Source organism: Canis lupus, chromosome 29, assembly GCF_003254725.2.
Source record: "Canis lupus dingo isolate Sandy chromosome 29, ASM325472v2, whole genome shotgun sequence".
Taxonomy (NCBI): domain Eukaryota; kingdom Metazoa; phylum Chordata; class Mammalia; order Carnivora; family Canidae; genus Canis; species Canis lupus.
Genome location: NC_064271.1, coordinates 21,370,037 through 21,386,063, shown reverse-complemented (window position 1 = coordinate 21,386,063; position 16,027 = coordinate 21,370,037).

Below are 16,027 nucleotides of genomic sequence, written 5' to 3'. Positions count from 1 at the left end.
ATAAATTGAATTAGTTGAAATGTGAATGCTGAGGAAGGAAGACACACTTTGCTGTCTCTTTACAAACTCTCCAGTTTACTCCCTAAAGCATGAGATCTGAGTGCCCGTAGATGATATTATTGTTTGGCTTGCAGAACTATAACGTACTCCTGGCATCCCTATTTGAAAAATGGGGCTGTTGACATTTAAATGACTCTGTTAAGATTTGACCTGGAAAATTACAGTCCACTCTGTACACTTTATTACCAGAAGAATGTGGCCAGATGAGAGAGTATTTGGAAAAGAGTAACACAAATGATTAAAGAGGAAAATAGGAAGAGGAACATTTAAATTGTACTACTAGAGGGCGCCTAGGTGGCTCAGAGATACCCTGTGTCTAAAGAATGAGAACATAAGTATGAATGCACGTAATATTGAGATTAAAATCAGTGACTTAAAAAAAAAAAAAATCAGTGACTTAATATAAATACTATTAAAGAATGAGGTGAAAGATAACCACCGTCTATTTCTAAAACATCATTTTAAAAGATAGGGAAAGTTCTTCTCAAAGTATTTAGTAAGCCCCTCTTTAAAACAAAACAAAGCGAAACAAAACATAAAATAGACCTAAAGAATGTAATTTGTTCATGATAAAGAGCTACCTTTCTCATATTCAAAGAAAAAAGTACATTAGAGCTTTTTTCCTAATAACACTTGCTAAGGCAAATGAGCACCTAAGAACCGTGATACTTTCTTTGATTCTTTATTTCTTTATTTTATTTCTTTAGAGAGGGGTGGGGAGGGGCAGAAGGAGCAGCCTAGCAGGGCTGGATCTCACTGCCCCAAGATCATGACCTGAGCCAAAATCAAGAGTCAGGCCCTTGACCACCCAGGTGCACCTCTTTGATCACGTAAATAATAAGGTACATTATGTATCTTGGGGACCCATTTTATGTTAAAAATATGTATTATATCAAGTAATAACACTTTGCTATAGCCCAAAGTTATTTATGATTTAGAGAATTAAAATTCTAACAAATCTCCTGTCTAAATGAAAACTTACTTGACCATCTCAGAGTAAATGATTTCTATACAAAATCATGCATTTTTCCCCATAAGAGATGTGTGGATTTCACAAAGTTTTCAGTGCTCCTATTGGATATCCCTTCCTTATTTCCTTCACACTATCACACTTTATGAACAATTTTATATCTGTCACAGCTAGAGTAGCAGTTTTAGTAGCTAAAATGTATAATAATTTCCACCACAAGTTGGGTTCCCCCTTAGAAAGTTGCATGAAAATGATGAAATCAGGAAAGCCAGGATCAAAGTTGACCACATCCTCCTCCCTGATGCCTCCAGATGATTTCCTCCAGCCATGGCCAGCACTGCCCCTAAGACTTTCATCCATTTGCAGATGACTCCTTAAGCCACATTTTCTGATCAGTTTATCATTGCAATAGGCGCTGCGTTTCCAACATGTATTGGATTTTCCCACTTGCATACTCTACCATTACCTCAAATTAATTCATCTGAGAGTTCCACCCCTTGATCGCCAGTCTGCTAAAGGGTACCACCGTTCTTTCAATTGCCTGCATCAAAGCTTTGGCAGCCATTTTAACCCATTGCTTGCTCCCTCCCCCATTTAGCTACTTACCAAGCACTATGAATTTTCTTTCACAATGGCTTCTAACCCAGCCTTGTAGGCACACAAACACACACAGCCTCATACTCTGCCCCATTTCCACAGTTCCCTCCCGTATGAACCCTCTCCCACTCTCATCGTCCTCAAACACTACTATCACCTGAGTTCAAACATCTTTCCCTGCCGCCTGTCAGATAAATGTCAGACCCCTTAACATGAGGTTCAAACCTTTCCATGATTTGACCCTACCTCATATTTCCAACCTCATTCTCCACACTCATTCCTAGAGTCACTTTCCCTCAGAGATTTGATCTTTCCCAATTCACTCTTCCAACCACTTCATGTTCTTATCTTGAAATATCCTCTCCTTCCTTTTCCATCAATCAGGCTTCTGGAAAAACCTTACTTAAATCCCATTTACTCCCTGAAGTCTTTCTTGACTACCATAGGCAAAAGAGCTTTTGTTCTCTCCTAAACTATACCACATTTTCTGCTACTCTTTTTTTTTTTTCCTAGAAAGTGGTGGCATTTAGAATAGACATACTTCCATCTACCATATATTATATTGGACTTCTAATGTAATATATGTATCAAATGCTATTTTATAATTACTTTTCAAGGAGAGTTTCAAAGGACGTCTGTTTCTCGAGCTAGATGATAAGCAGCTTAAGAGAAATTTGGTAAAGAAAAAATTAAAAATCATCAGCTTTGAAATTACAATAATCTATGAAGTTTGAAACAAACTGTGGACATTGTCATGAGAATAGGGAAATTATTTAGCTTCTCTAAGATTCAGATCTCTTGTTTGCAATCTAATCGTCTCGAAAGGTTGTATTAAAGGTTAAGTAAGATAACATATGTAAAGATTCAACCACAGAAGTAATGGAAGTCACCCTCAGTAAATATAAGTTCTTCTTTTCTCTTTGTGTCCTCTAAGTAGCTTACTCACAGTGGCGAGTTGCTCAAAATTCATTGATAACAAAATTTTGGTGACAATTTAAATTTTTAACACCTCTTAGAAAAGAAGTTGCTCAGTCTCACTAGGCCAAAAGTGCATGCAAGATGATTGATAGTAATGAGGTTGACAATGAAGGTTGGTGCAAGCCTGAGGAAAGCATGGATTGTCAGGCTATGATATATGACATGCTGAAACACTTGGCCTGAGAGTCCTGTGAACTCTTGCTCTCTTTTTCACTTGCCACCTTTGTAATATGTGGGTAAGAACTACGGGGAAGAAGAGTAAGTGCTAGATATTTTCAAAAGCATGCAGTTGGTTTCAGAAGCCTGGACTAACTTCCTGGGCTTGACAGTCAATAGCTAAGTGACCTTCAGGAAATCCCTTTACCTCTCTCAGTTTCTGTTTTCTCATCTGTAAAATAAGACTAATAATTTTATTCTCATGGAATTTTTTTGAGGATCAAATATGATTAAATATATAAAATATAATTCATAAGATATAAAGTACCATATGAATATAAAATGTTAAAAGTGACAAATGTGTCCCATTTCTTAGGTTATTCTTTAGATTTGGTGAGATATACTATACGATCTATAAGTCTACACACCCCAAAAAATAAAATGCAGGTCTGTGTTTATGGTGGAATGGGAGTTTAACAACTACATAACAGTGAGGTGAATTCCATTTCAAAGGAGGGCCATAGGTACAAAGAAAACAACAGTACCAAATGCAGTGAACCCTGTAAGATAACTACTCTTTGTCCCTTTTTCTTTCTCTGGTCTCAGTATTGTCAGATTTCAAAAGCAGGTGGAAATTCCATAAAACAAAATAATGTAATTTAACTGTTTACTAAATGTGTAAGACAACACTTGAAAAAAGTAATAGCATTACATCAAATGAAACTAAATCCAATAGGCAGAAAATTCAATAGACTGTTGCAGAACAAAAGCATGCATTTTGCCTAGAGCCCAAAGGACCAAGGGAATGGTAGTGAGGAAGCCCCCATGTGGACACATTCCTGTTGGAAACTTACCTTGCTGGCTGTGCTGCTGGGGTGTTAGATGCAAAAGCCCCAAATCTTGTATGGCTTTATGCAGGAAAGATAATTCAATTCAAATTCAGAAATCAACAATCTGAAAATACCCATAAATTGTAAACAGAATTAAGGAGCAAGTAATAATCAGTAATATTGTTTATATTTCTGGGTATCATTTAAGGACATTCATCACTGACTTTCTGGTAGCAGAAAAGAAGATTATGTTTCTTTGGTAACAGTAAGTAATACAAAAGTAGTATTATATAAAGAAATAAGCTTATAAATGTCTGGATTGGAATGTCTATTATGTATACAGGATATTTAGAGGATAATTCAGCTTCCTTTTACTGAAAATGAACTCAGAACATAAGGATATGAAAAAAGTCTACTCAAAAGTCTAGCTTTGATTATATAGTTTAATTATTTCTGGTTTGTATTTATGCCTTCAGGCTTGACAGTCTTCCCATTTAAGGTAAAAAAATGAAAAATCAAAATACATATTTCTTTTAATTAAATTTCTAGTATCAAAAGACATTGCACAGTTTCCCTTGATAAAATCAGCCTGAACAGTGCTTTTGTCTTTTTAGTCAATGATTAGTTTCATGGTGTTTCATGCTGTTTTTTTATATTATGATCTATAGTGCTTGATTAGGCAGTAGGACTTCACTATTTCTAAATTAGAACATAGCATAAAAAGAAACAACTACCCATATAGGATTCAAACTCTTTGTTGGAATACATATTTTGTAAATAATATGATATTGTAAATAACTTTATATGCATGGTTACTTAGTTGCAAAACTCTGAGGTTTGTGAGAGTGAGTTATTTTTAAATACCATAACCAATCTTTGGATTGCTTAACAGATCAGATGCCTATGTCTTATGTTTGAAGCTTTATCTCTAATTTATAACATAAGGTAAAAGGCCATCTTGAATTTCTTAGGTCTTCAGTAGGTATCTTATATTAAGAGTGCATACTAAATTTCTAAGAAATTTTGAAGGAAATGGAACAAAAATCAGGTTGTTAGACTTCTTGCTGGCAAAAAAGTCTTCAGATTTCTTTAAAAAATCTATTTTAAGCCTAGAATTCTATACTTGGCTAAACTATCAATAAAATCTGAAAATTAAGGAGATTTTTAGACTTTCAAAAGTCAAAATATTTTCTTTGCATTTATTATTTAAAATTATTCTAAGTAGCTTCCTTATTTTTCCATATTATTGTAATTTTTTATTGTGATAAAATAGACATAATATATAATTTATGATTTTAACCATTTTTAAGTGTACAGTTAAGTGGTGTTAAGTACATTCAGTTGTTGTTCAACCATCACTGTTATTCATCTCCAGAACTTTTTCATCATCCCAAACTAAAACTCTATACACATTAAGCAACAAATATTCATTGCTCTCTTCCTTCAGAGCCTAGTAACTACTATGAATGACTCGATGAATTTGACTATTCTAGGTACCTTATACAGGAGGAATCATACAATATTTGACATTTTGTGTTTGGTTTATTTCACTTGGTTTCAAGGTCCATTAAAATGTCATCCTTTTTAATGGCTGAATAATGTTCCATTGCATGTATATCCATTTGGATTATTTCTACCTTTGGCTATTGTGAATAATGTTGCTATGAACATTAGTGTACAAATATCTGTTTGAGTCCCTGATTTAAATTCTTTTGGATAATACCCAGAAGTGGAATTTCTGGTATAGGTTTAAGTTTTTTAAGGAATTGCCATACTGTTTTCCACAGCAGCTGCACTATATTCCCTTCCTACCAGCAATACACAAGCATTTCAATTTCTCCACATCTTCACCAATAGGTGTTATTTTCGGGTTAGTTTGTTATAATAGCCCTCCTAGGGTACGAAGTGGTATCACATTGTAGTTTTGATTTTCATTTCCCTAATGCTTGTGATATTGAGCATCTTTTCATCTGTTTATTGACTATTTGTGTATCTTCTTTGAAGAACTGTCACGTTCTTCGCGTATTTTTTCCCCAATTTGAAATATGATTTTATTGTAACCCTTTGGTTTTTGTCGATGTTATTTTTTTCTTTGTCTATTTTTAATTTTTTTAAAAATATTTTATTTATTTATTCATGAGACACACACACGCGCACACACACACACACACAGAGGCAGAGACACAGGCAGAGGGAGAAGCAGGTTCCGTGCAGGGAGCCTGATGCGGGACTCGATCCCGGGACTCCAGGATCACGCCCTGGGCTGAAGGCAGGCACCAAACCGCTGAGCCACCCAGGGATTTTAATTGGGCTTTGCCAATTTTTTAATTGGGCTGCTTTTGTTGTTGAGTTGTAGGAGTTTTTTTTTTATATATTATGGGTATTAATAACTTACGAGATGATTTGTAGATATTTTCTCCCATTCTGTGGGTTACCTTTTCAATCTGTTTATAGGGCCCTCTGATGTTCTAAAAATTTAGATTTTGATAAAGTCTATCTATTTTTTTTATTGCCTTGTGTTGGTGTCTTTCCAACTTCAATAGGATGTAGCTTTCCTTGTATGTTTACTTCTAAGAATTTGATAGTTTTAGCTCTAATGTTTATGTCTTTGATCCATTTTGATCCATTAATTTTTGCATGTGATACAAGTAATGGTCCAACTTCATTTTTAGCATGTGATATCCAGTTTTCCTAGCACTATTGGTTAAAAAGACTATCCTTTATCCATTGAGTGATCTTAAAACCCTTGAATGATCTTAACACCCTTGTTAAAAATCATTTGGCTATGTATGTAAAGGTTTATTTGGGGCTCTCTCTTCTATCCCGTTGGTCTGTGTGTCTGGTTTTTATGATGCTCACCAATTTTTAAGTTATTTAAATAAGCATTCCAACTAACCCAAGAAAAAAGACAAGATAGGCTTTAGGAGATAGAAGTGCCAAACCAAAAGATCAATGGTATATAATTCCCAAATCATAGTTTTACTAAGACATAAAATGTAACTAGTTCAGATAGGAGCAAGGGGCCAAAGTTTCCCAATCTAGACTTATGGAGAGAAGATTTGATTGATTAGTTAGAATGAGAGTTTTGTTAAGCTTGGGAATATAGTAAAGACGTGGTGGAACAGAGAAATGAGAATCCATTTGAACCTAATTATAGGAATGTTTCCTTTGAATGGCACAATGCTCATGACATTGGATCTGTAGAAAACATGTAATTGAATCACACTATTTGGCTCTGCAGTAAATAAAATTTACATATTCATATTATTGTAAACTTTAAATTGTTCATTAAAGTTTCAATTATAAAAATTAATCCATAGACAAATCAGAGATTTAATTGTATTATGAGAAAGAATAATAAAGGTTAGCCATCTTTATAACATAAAAGGTATGAAATAAGGAAATGGGTTGCAGTTGAAGAGATGGATAGAAAAGTGGTGTACCGATGTCTTGATCTTTTATACTGGCTGTGGTTGTCAGGCTAGGAAGTGGAGATTTAATAAGCTGTTTAAAAGTACGGAGGTACCCAATAGAAGAAGTGTAAATAGTCATCAATGATGGGAAAGTAAGGAAAAAGGGAATGAGAAGTAGGGAGATATATATGAGATAAACCTTCATCTATCAGTAGGACATCAGTAGACACTGTCTAAAAATGTTATGAAAACAGAAACACTAATGAGCACTAGTGAGCAAGTTAGATTACGGAGGCATCACAAAGGAACTAGAAACAAACATTTTTAAATAATTGCTTCTAAAGAGCAAACTGGTGGGTTGGAAAGATGCAGCAGCAGACTCTCCAGTCTATTTGACTTTGCAACCAGTGCATATCTTGTTTTGACATTGTAAAGTGAAATACAAAGTGTGATGCCAAATAAAAAAAACTGTGAGATCAGATTAGAATTCATAAGTCAAAATAATTTGAGAAACTGATTTGATTTCAAATATTACTCAATTTACTAAGGATTAAGTGATGGACATCTTTTAAATACGGAGGGTACCATCTGCAATTCATCATTAGTCCTAGATCATAAACTAATTGATAACGGTCTTCAAACTAAAACAAGGGAAGTTGAGCTATTAAATATTCATCTTGGGCAGCCCGGGTAGCTCAGTGGTTTAGCGCTGCCCTCAGCCCAGGGCATGATCCTGGAGACCCGGGATCGAGTCCCACATCAGGCTCTCTGCATGGAGCCTGCTTCTCTCTGCCTGTGTCTCTGCCTCTCTCTCTCTCTGTCTCTCTCTCTTTGTCTCTCTCTCTCATGAATAAATAAATAAAATCTCTAAAATAAAATAAATATTCATCTTAAAGTGTGTCTGAAATGAAAATGTAAATCATTTGCTTAAATGATTTTCTTGAAAAATTAAATTCATAAATAACTTATTTGTAAAGTGAAGGCAATTAAAAATATCGATGCTGTGTCTGAGTCTATAAATATAGAAAAGTTTCACTGTTCCAGAACTCAAGTATCTGATCCCTTAAGTTATCCTGGAAAACACACAATAATTGGGACATAAATTATAAACTTATTAAAAGGCAAAAACTCCAAAATATATAAAGAACTTATAAAATTCAACACCCCCAAAATGAATAATACAATTAAAAATGGGCAGAAGACATGAATAGACATTTTTCCAAGGAAGACATACAGATGGCCAACAGAAACATGAAAAGATGCTCAACATCGCTCATCATCAGGGAAATGCAAATTAAAACTGCAATGAGATATCACCTCATACCTGTCAGAATGGTTAAAATCAATAACACAAGAAGCAGCAGATGTTGGTGAGGATGTGGAGAAAAAGGAACTCTCTTGCACTGTTAGTGAGAATGCAAACTGGTGCAACCACTCTGGAAAACAGTATGGAGGTTCTTTAAAAGGTTAAAAATAGAACTTCCCTAAGACCCAGCAATCAGACTGTGGGGTATTTACTCAAAGAATACAAAAATACTAACTCCAAGGGATACGTGCACCCCAATTTTATAGCAACATTATCTACAATAGCCAAATTATGGAAACAGACCAAATATCCATCGACTGATGATAAAGGTGTGGTATATGTAGATCTATCTATCTATCATCTATCTATCTATCTATCTATCTATCTATCTATCTATCTATATCTATCATCTATCTATCTGTCATCTATCTATCTTATCTATTAGCCATAAAAATGAAATCTTGCCATTTGAAATGATACAGATGGAGCTAGGCAGCATTATGCTAAGTGAAATAAGTCATAAAAAGACAAATACCATATGATTTCAATCATATTTAAGAAAGAAATCAAACCAAACAAACAAAAAAATGAGCAAAGAGGGCAAAAAGAAAAAAAAAAGAGAGAAAGAGGCAAACCAAAAAACAGACTCTTAACTATAGAGAACAAACTCGTGGTTACCAAAAGGAATGTGGATGAGGGATGGGTTAAGTAAGTGATGGGGAATAAAGAGTGTACTTGTTACGATGAGCACCAGGTGATGTATGGAAGTGTTGAATCACTATATTGTACACCTGAAACAAATATTATACTGTATGTTAACTAACTGAAATTTAAGTAAAACTTTATAAAAAAGGACAAAACTTCCACATCTCAGTATTTTACCAACACACCTCCTCATGCCCCTGCTGGTGGATATATTAATAAATATTGATATCAATATATAAACACAATCCAAAATTTTGGGGAGGAGTACCAATCTATATGTACAGAGCTTTTTGGTAAGTAGGTAGAAAAGGGAATGTAATAGGAAGTACTTCACAGCATCAAGAATGAGTTTTAAAAGCAAGGGAAGAGACTGAAAAAAAAAAAAAGGAGGCACAAGAGCTTTAAAAAAAATAACAGTTGGAAGCCATTTCATTTGCTGACAAAATGCCCCACATATCAGAAACCCCAGAGAGCTGATGGAGCTTCAAAATTGCTATAGCAAATGACAAACTGCTACCTATATGTAAATGACTCTCAAGAATGGGTTTCTAATAGACCATTCTTCTGCACTGCAGACATATTTACTTAACTACCCACTGTACATCTCCAGCTGGATATTTTACAAGCATTTCAAATTTCTCATCCTCATTCTCTTCTGGATGCTACAACTCCTCCTGATTCCAATCTCAGTGGCACAATTCCTGAGCACTAATCTACACTTTTCATATCTGCATGACTTTACACAGTTTCCTCTACTTGCCTCTACAGTTTCCTTCCTTTTGCACAGATCCCAAGATGTGAGAAATGTCTGGCCAATACCTATTCATTTCCAAGACCCAATAGTGGAAAAAGATTTCCTATCCTTCCTGGGTCTCCAAACAGAGTCTCATTGCACTCAGTTTAGACAGACATTTCTTGCAGTGTCTGTAGCACTTTATCACTAAATCTCTGTACTAAATGGTAAGCTCCTTGAAGGTACAATTTGTACCTTTTTCTTTTAAGATTTATTTATTTCTTTGAGAGAAAGAGCATGAGCAAGGGGAGGGGCAGAGGGTGAGGGAGAGACAGAACCCTCAAGCCGACTCCTCACTGAACATGGAGTTCAACACAGGGGCTTAATGGGGGGCTTGATCCCAGGACCCTGAGATCATGACCCAATCCAAAACCAAAATCGTCAGTTTAACCAACTGAGCCACCCATGCATCCCCAACTTGTATCTCAATTGCCATTGGTGCTTAGTCCCAGGCCTTCACCATCTGCCCTATAAATGTTTACTGAACAAAGGAGTAAGTTATATAGAAGTTATCCAATTATTTTTAATAACAGCAAAAAATATTAATAGGCAATTCTCAAAGGAGAAAATACAAATGTCCATGAACATAGGAAAGATGTTCAAATTTATAAGTTGTTAGGGAAATACAAAAAAACAAAAACCGAAACAATAATTTAGAATGCCAAAGATGGAAAAGATTGATAGTTTCTGGACTGGACAGTATACATGGAACTGGCATTCTCAAAAATAGTTGGTGGGACTATGAAATATTACAGTAATCTGGTAGTAATTATTAAAACGTAAAACATATATTCTTTGACCCCAAAGTCTCACTTCCAGGAATATGCCTGACAGAAAGAAGAGTGCAGCAATTTATTAGAGAATTATTTTAGTAGCAATTTGTCCCCAAACAAACAACAAACTAACAAATGAAAAAATTCCTAGAAATCTAATTAATGGATATTCAGTGGATAAAATTATGATACATCCATGTTGTGGAAAAATACAAAGACTGAAATAAACCCTTGTGCATTGACTGGAAGAAATTTATCTAGGAATGCCTGGGTCAGTCAGTCAATTAAGCATCTGCCTTTGGCTCAGGTTATGATCCCAGGGTCCTGGGGTCCCCCAGCATTGGGCTCCCTGCTCAGCAGGGAGTCTGCTTGTCCTTCTACCTCTTCCCTTATACCCCACTTGTGCACATGCTCTCTCTCTCTCAAATGAATACATAAAATCTTTAAAAAATTATCTATGATATACTGAGTCAAGAGTAAGTTCCAGAATATTATGTATTATACAATTTAATAAATATATTTGTACATATTCTTTTACAAGAAAAATATAAGGAAAGATAAAATTGCCAGAGGAAAGTGTCAGAAGACTGATTTGCTTTGTATACTTATAAATTATTTGGTTTTAAAGATTTTAAACTTAATAAATTTAACATACAGAAAAATACAGAAAATATAACTGATACCTGTCTTTCCAACACTTAGATATATCAAATGTCAATACTTTAACATATTTCCTGCAGGTCTCTTTTTACAAAAGGATTTAAATGTCATCGATAGAGCTAAAGCCATTTACCCACATCCCTATTCCCACTCTTCCTCCCATCCTTCCCAGAGATAACTACTATCTTAACATGGGGATAAATCCTTCCTGGCCTGATTTTATAGTTCATCTGTGCATATATGCTCTCATAAACATCCTAGATTTCTTTTGGTGTGTTTAAGTTTACATAAATGGTATAATTTTTACCTATAGTTCAGTTACATTTTTATATTCAACATTTCTTTCCAGCTTTATCCATGTTGATGTAGTTAGTTCATTTTAATTGCATATAATATTCTATTGTTTAACCTTACCACAATTTACTTATTCTGCTCTTGATGGAGATGAACAATACAATGAATATCATTGTCTACATCTTCTTGTGCGCATGTGCCAGAGTCTGTCTAGGTTATGCAGCAAGAAGCAGAACTGTAGGACCACAGAACATTTCTATTGGATCGATCAATTTTACCCCTCAACTGATTGAGAGTTATTTATTTAATAATTATTTATTTAATAATTATTCTTAAATTTTTGACATGCATTCTTGAATCTAAAGAGCTAACAGTAATCACAAGGTCTAGCTTCAGCTTGAACTGTAGAAGCATCTTGGAACACTTGTACTTAAATTATAGATCTTCCTATCTTCCACATCATGACTGAAAATATTTTAGTTCCACCTTTTTAAAAAATTATCTCACTCCAAATTAGCCTTTGGTCTTATTTTTACAGCATGTTTATTTGGATTTACCAGATGTCTTCTAATGCCTTCGTTCATCCCTTCTCTTTTCATCCTATCCTCCTCCTTCTCTATCACTTTACTTATGCCTGCAATACATCTGTTAGTATTTTGAAAAATATATACGTAAAAATGTATTTATTTTTATCTAATTCTTAAATGGTATTTTGGATACTTTTAAAATTGGAATATCACAGCTATTTTCTCTCAATAGTCTGACTGTACCCCTCTGGTTTTTAGCCTCTTTATTGTCTGTTAGAAAATAGCTCTCAGCACAAATGTTCCTTTCTTGACCATCTACCTTTTATCTGGGTGATTAAGGGGTGATTTTTAACAACCTTCTCATTGTTTTTGGTGTTTCATACTTTTCTATGATTTTTTTCCAGGTGCAAATTTATTTTTATTCATTCTAACTAGACTCAGTGTTTTTTTCTTTAATTTGAGGATTTCCATCTTATTTAAGTTCTGGAAATTTATTGATTATCATCTGTTTTAATATTCCTGTTCTTTATACACTCTCCTCCTTGATTCTTTACTCCTTGTCTCTTAACAGCTGTTTCATATTTTTCTCTATTTTTCTCATTGTGCTGCATTACAGTGAATTTCCTTAGAAACATATTATAGTTAACTAATTTTCTCTTCTACTGTATCTTACCTACAATCTGATTCATTAAGTGTTTAATGTCAAATAGTTGAAATTCTTATTTCTATTCTTTTTTATTTAATAAAATGTTTTATTTTCTTAGAACATCCTGTGTTTCCTATAAAGTTTTCATTTGAAAAGTATTTTTAGCATTCTAGATACAACGGCATTTGTGACTTTATGTATACTAACGTTCTGAAAGTCTAATCTGGATCTTTCTTCTTCCTGTTGACTTTTGCACAAGGCAGATGATTGCCTTGTACATCTTGTAATTTTGGAAGGTGAGTTTATTTTCCACAGAGATTGTTTTTTCAGGCGAACCACATGTACTTTGGGCTGAAGCATGACGTAGAGAGGGCATAAATTTGCTCCTGCCTGGTGTCCCAGGTGTTTGCCCACATATGGACTAGTTTTTGGCATTAACTTCTTGTTGTGATGGTTCTCTTACTATGCATTTGGTAAGATTTATTGGCACAGTTGTGCGCGCTGCGGCAACACGATCAGGGTCCTGAGGATAAGGGGTGAGGAAAATAAAAGAAAAGTAAAGAGATGGGGACAGGAGGGACACAGTGGATGATGTCCAAGCAGTGCCAGCTTTATTCAAGGTTTTACAACATTTTATAGCATGATCAAAACAAAGCCAAGAAGGTGTTTATTTTTAGCAGGTTTGTGAAACTCTCCAAAGTTCCCCTTTCTCAGCATGTAAGACAACTTCACGGGTGCCAGAAGACCTTGGTAAATAGATAAGCTTGTTGCTCCAGATGTGCATACTTCAAAGGAATATTAGGTATGGTAAACAGACCAGCAAGGACAGCACAGACCCTTATTTACATTTATGCCCAGGTCAGAATAAGTTTTATCTATTGTGTTATGTGGGCGATCACGTACAAGTGAGCCCTGAGAACCATTGCTCAAGCCCTTTCTCAAGCGTCTACCAACTATTCACCCTTTAGGCTGTCGAGCCTTTTGAGTGAATGAGGGACGCAAGTCCAGGCCTGGTTTGGTTCAGTTACTCCAGCTAGTTCGTGGTCGCTCACAGGCACATGGCTCAGGCTTTTATTTCCTTCTTCAACCAAAACTTTTTATCACCTCTCTGGACAGAGGTGTTGGCAGAAGTTTTTAAAGCTCACCTTTCTTGAGGAGGCAGCCTTTCCAGAGCTCAATTACATGCAGGTGTCTCAGTTGTAGCTAAATACCATGAATGGATGGAGCCCCAGAGCACATTGATTAAAACCCCAGCTCCTTGACCCTACCTCTATTTCTGATTCCCCATCCCTAGCAACTCTAGCTAGTGAGTTTTAGCACCAGGAACTTTCCTTCTCTCTTTTTTCTAGCTCAGTTGTGTATTTTTTAAAAATTTGGTTGTATTTCATCCTTTATTACAATGAATTTATAAAAATGAAATTTTCTTTGTTAGTCTGCAATAGGGTCAAATTGAGTTTCTCCTTAGAGTTTGAAATATTATAGGGAACAGTTATTAGAGTTGTAACTCAAAGGATAAATTAAAAAGTATGCTTGATTAGGGATATTTCATATAGAATAATGTGCCTTTGAAATTGACATAATTTTAGAAGTTTTGAATCTTGAGGTACTGCTCCCTTAGCTCTCTGGAAGATGCAGTTATTCTCAATAATGTACTCCTTCAGGGTTGTGGATACTCTAGCATTTACCATCCATCAACTTTAGAAATTCATATATAAAAGTTTATGATATAATGTACGCATGGTCTAGATCTAAAACATGTAGGAACTTATTTTATGACAACGACAGCATCTTAATTCAGTGAGGATAGGATTTTATGACAAAGATTATTCATTTTCAAGGCTTGGGTAAAGACTAAAAGGTAGCCTCTACGTGGCCAAAGGCAGGTCCCACTGATCCTCTGGTGGCAGGTCCCAAAATGCAGACATACCACCCAAGAGAGACCATGCAACCTCAGTAGGACTGTCCTTTATTATCATCAAAAGCAGCACTAACATAAAAACAACCTGTCTTGAATGCTCATGTGTCCCACACTACTCATAGTGTTTGGCATATATGGTATCTCATTGATACTCTCACCAGGTGAAGTAGACACTATTATTATCACATCTGACAGATGAAGAATTGGAGCATAGATAACTCCTGAAGATCACTCAGTCATAAACAGTAGACTTGGGCTGTAAACTCAGGTTGTCTTAAGCCTGATCTTAAACATTCTTCACCTCACCCAAGAACAGGAAGCACCAAAACAACCCTTACCAACTTTGCCATTTTGCCTAGGATTTTTCCTTATCAAGGTAATTCTATTCTTAGACTTCTCCTCTTGCTCCCCATCCTCATGTAGAAGCACAGAATGAATCATTTTTCTAAATGTCCCTTTTTTTCTCAACATTTTGTATGGTCATTCTTCCTGACTGAACACCTACTTATCCTTCAAGTCCAGCTGAATCAGACCTCTTTGGTTAAGCTTTCCTTGATTTCAGGTAAAGTTTGTTATAGTGGCTTGACTTGTTTGTTCACCCATCTGTATCCCTCAGTACACAGGGAATAAGGTCAAGCTAGTAGGCCAGAAAGGTATACAATTGCTTGTCTACTTTTATTTACTAGTATTTATTCTGTATACAGACATATATGGATATAAATATATATGTTTATATGATTATGGTCCCTATATGTGTTTGGGTGAGGAGCATAAATGTAAGGGAGGGCCAATCATTTCCACACTCCTTTATCTAACACACATTAAATGTCCACTACATGCCAGTTAATACCCTACATTCTGGGTGGTCTTTTTACATCATGTACTTAATAGATTTTTTAAAAAATTAACTGAGGTCAAAAGTTCATTCAGATTTCCTTAGCTTTCACTTCTCTGTTCCAGGATTCCGTTTAGGATGTCACATTACTTTTAGCTGTCATGTCCTTTAGGCTATGACACTTTCTCAAACTTCCCTTATTTTTGATTATCTTGAAAGTTTTGAGGCATACTGGTCAGGTATTTTGTAGAAGGTACCTGTTTAGAGGCTTTTCTGGCATTTTTTTTTTCATGATTAAATTGGGGTTGTAGGTTTTGGGAAAGAAGATCCACAGAAGTAAAGTGCCATTCTCATCATGACATAATATCCACTTCATGCATTAGCACTGTTGATGTTGCATTAGCACTGTTGATATTGCTCTTGACCACTTGCTTGAAGTGCTGTTTGTCAGATTTCTTCACTAGTTTCTCACTTTTCCATACTGTACTTTTTGGAAGGCAGTCACTGAACAGCTCACACTTAAAGACCAAGGAACAATGTTCCACCTTCTTGAGAATGGAGTAACA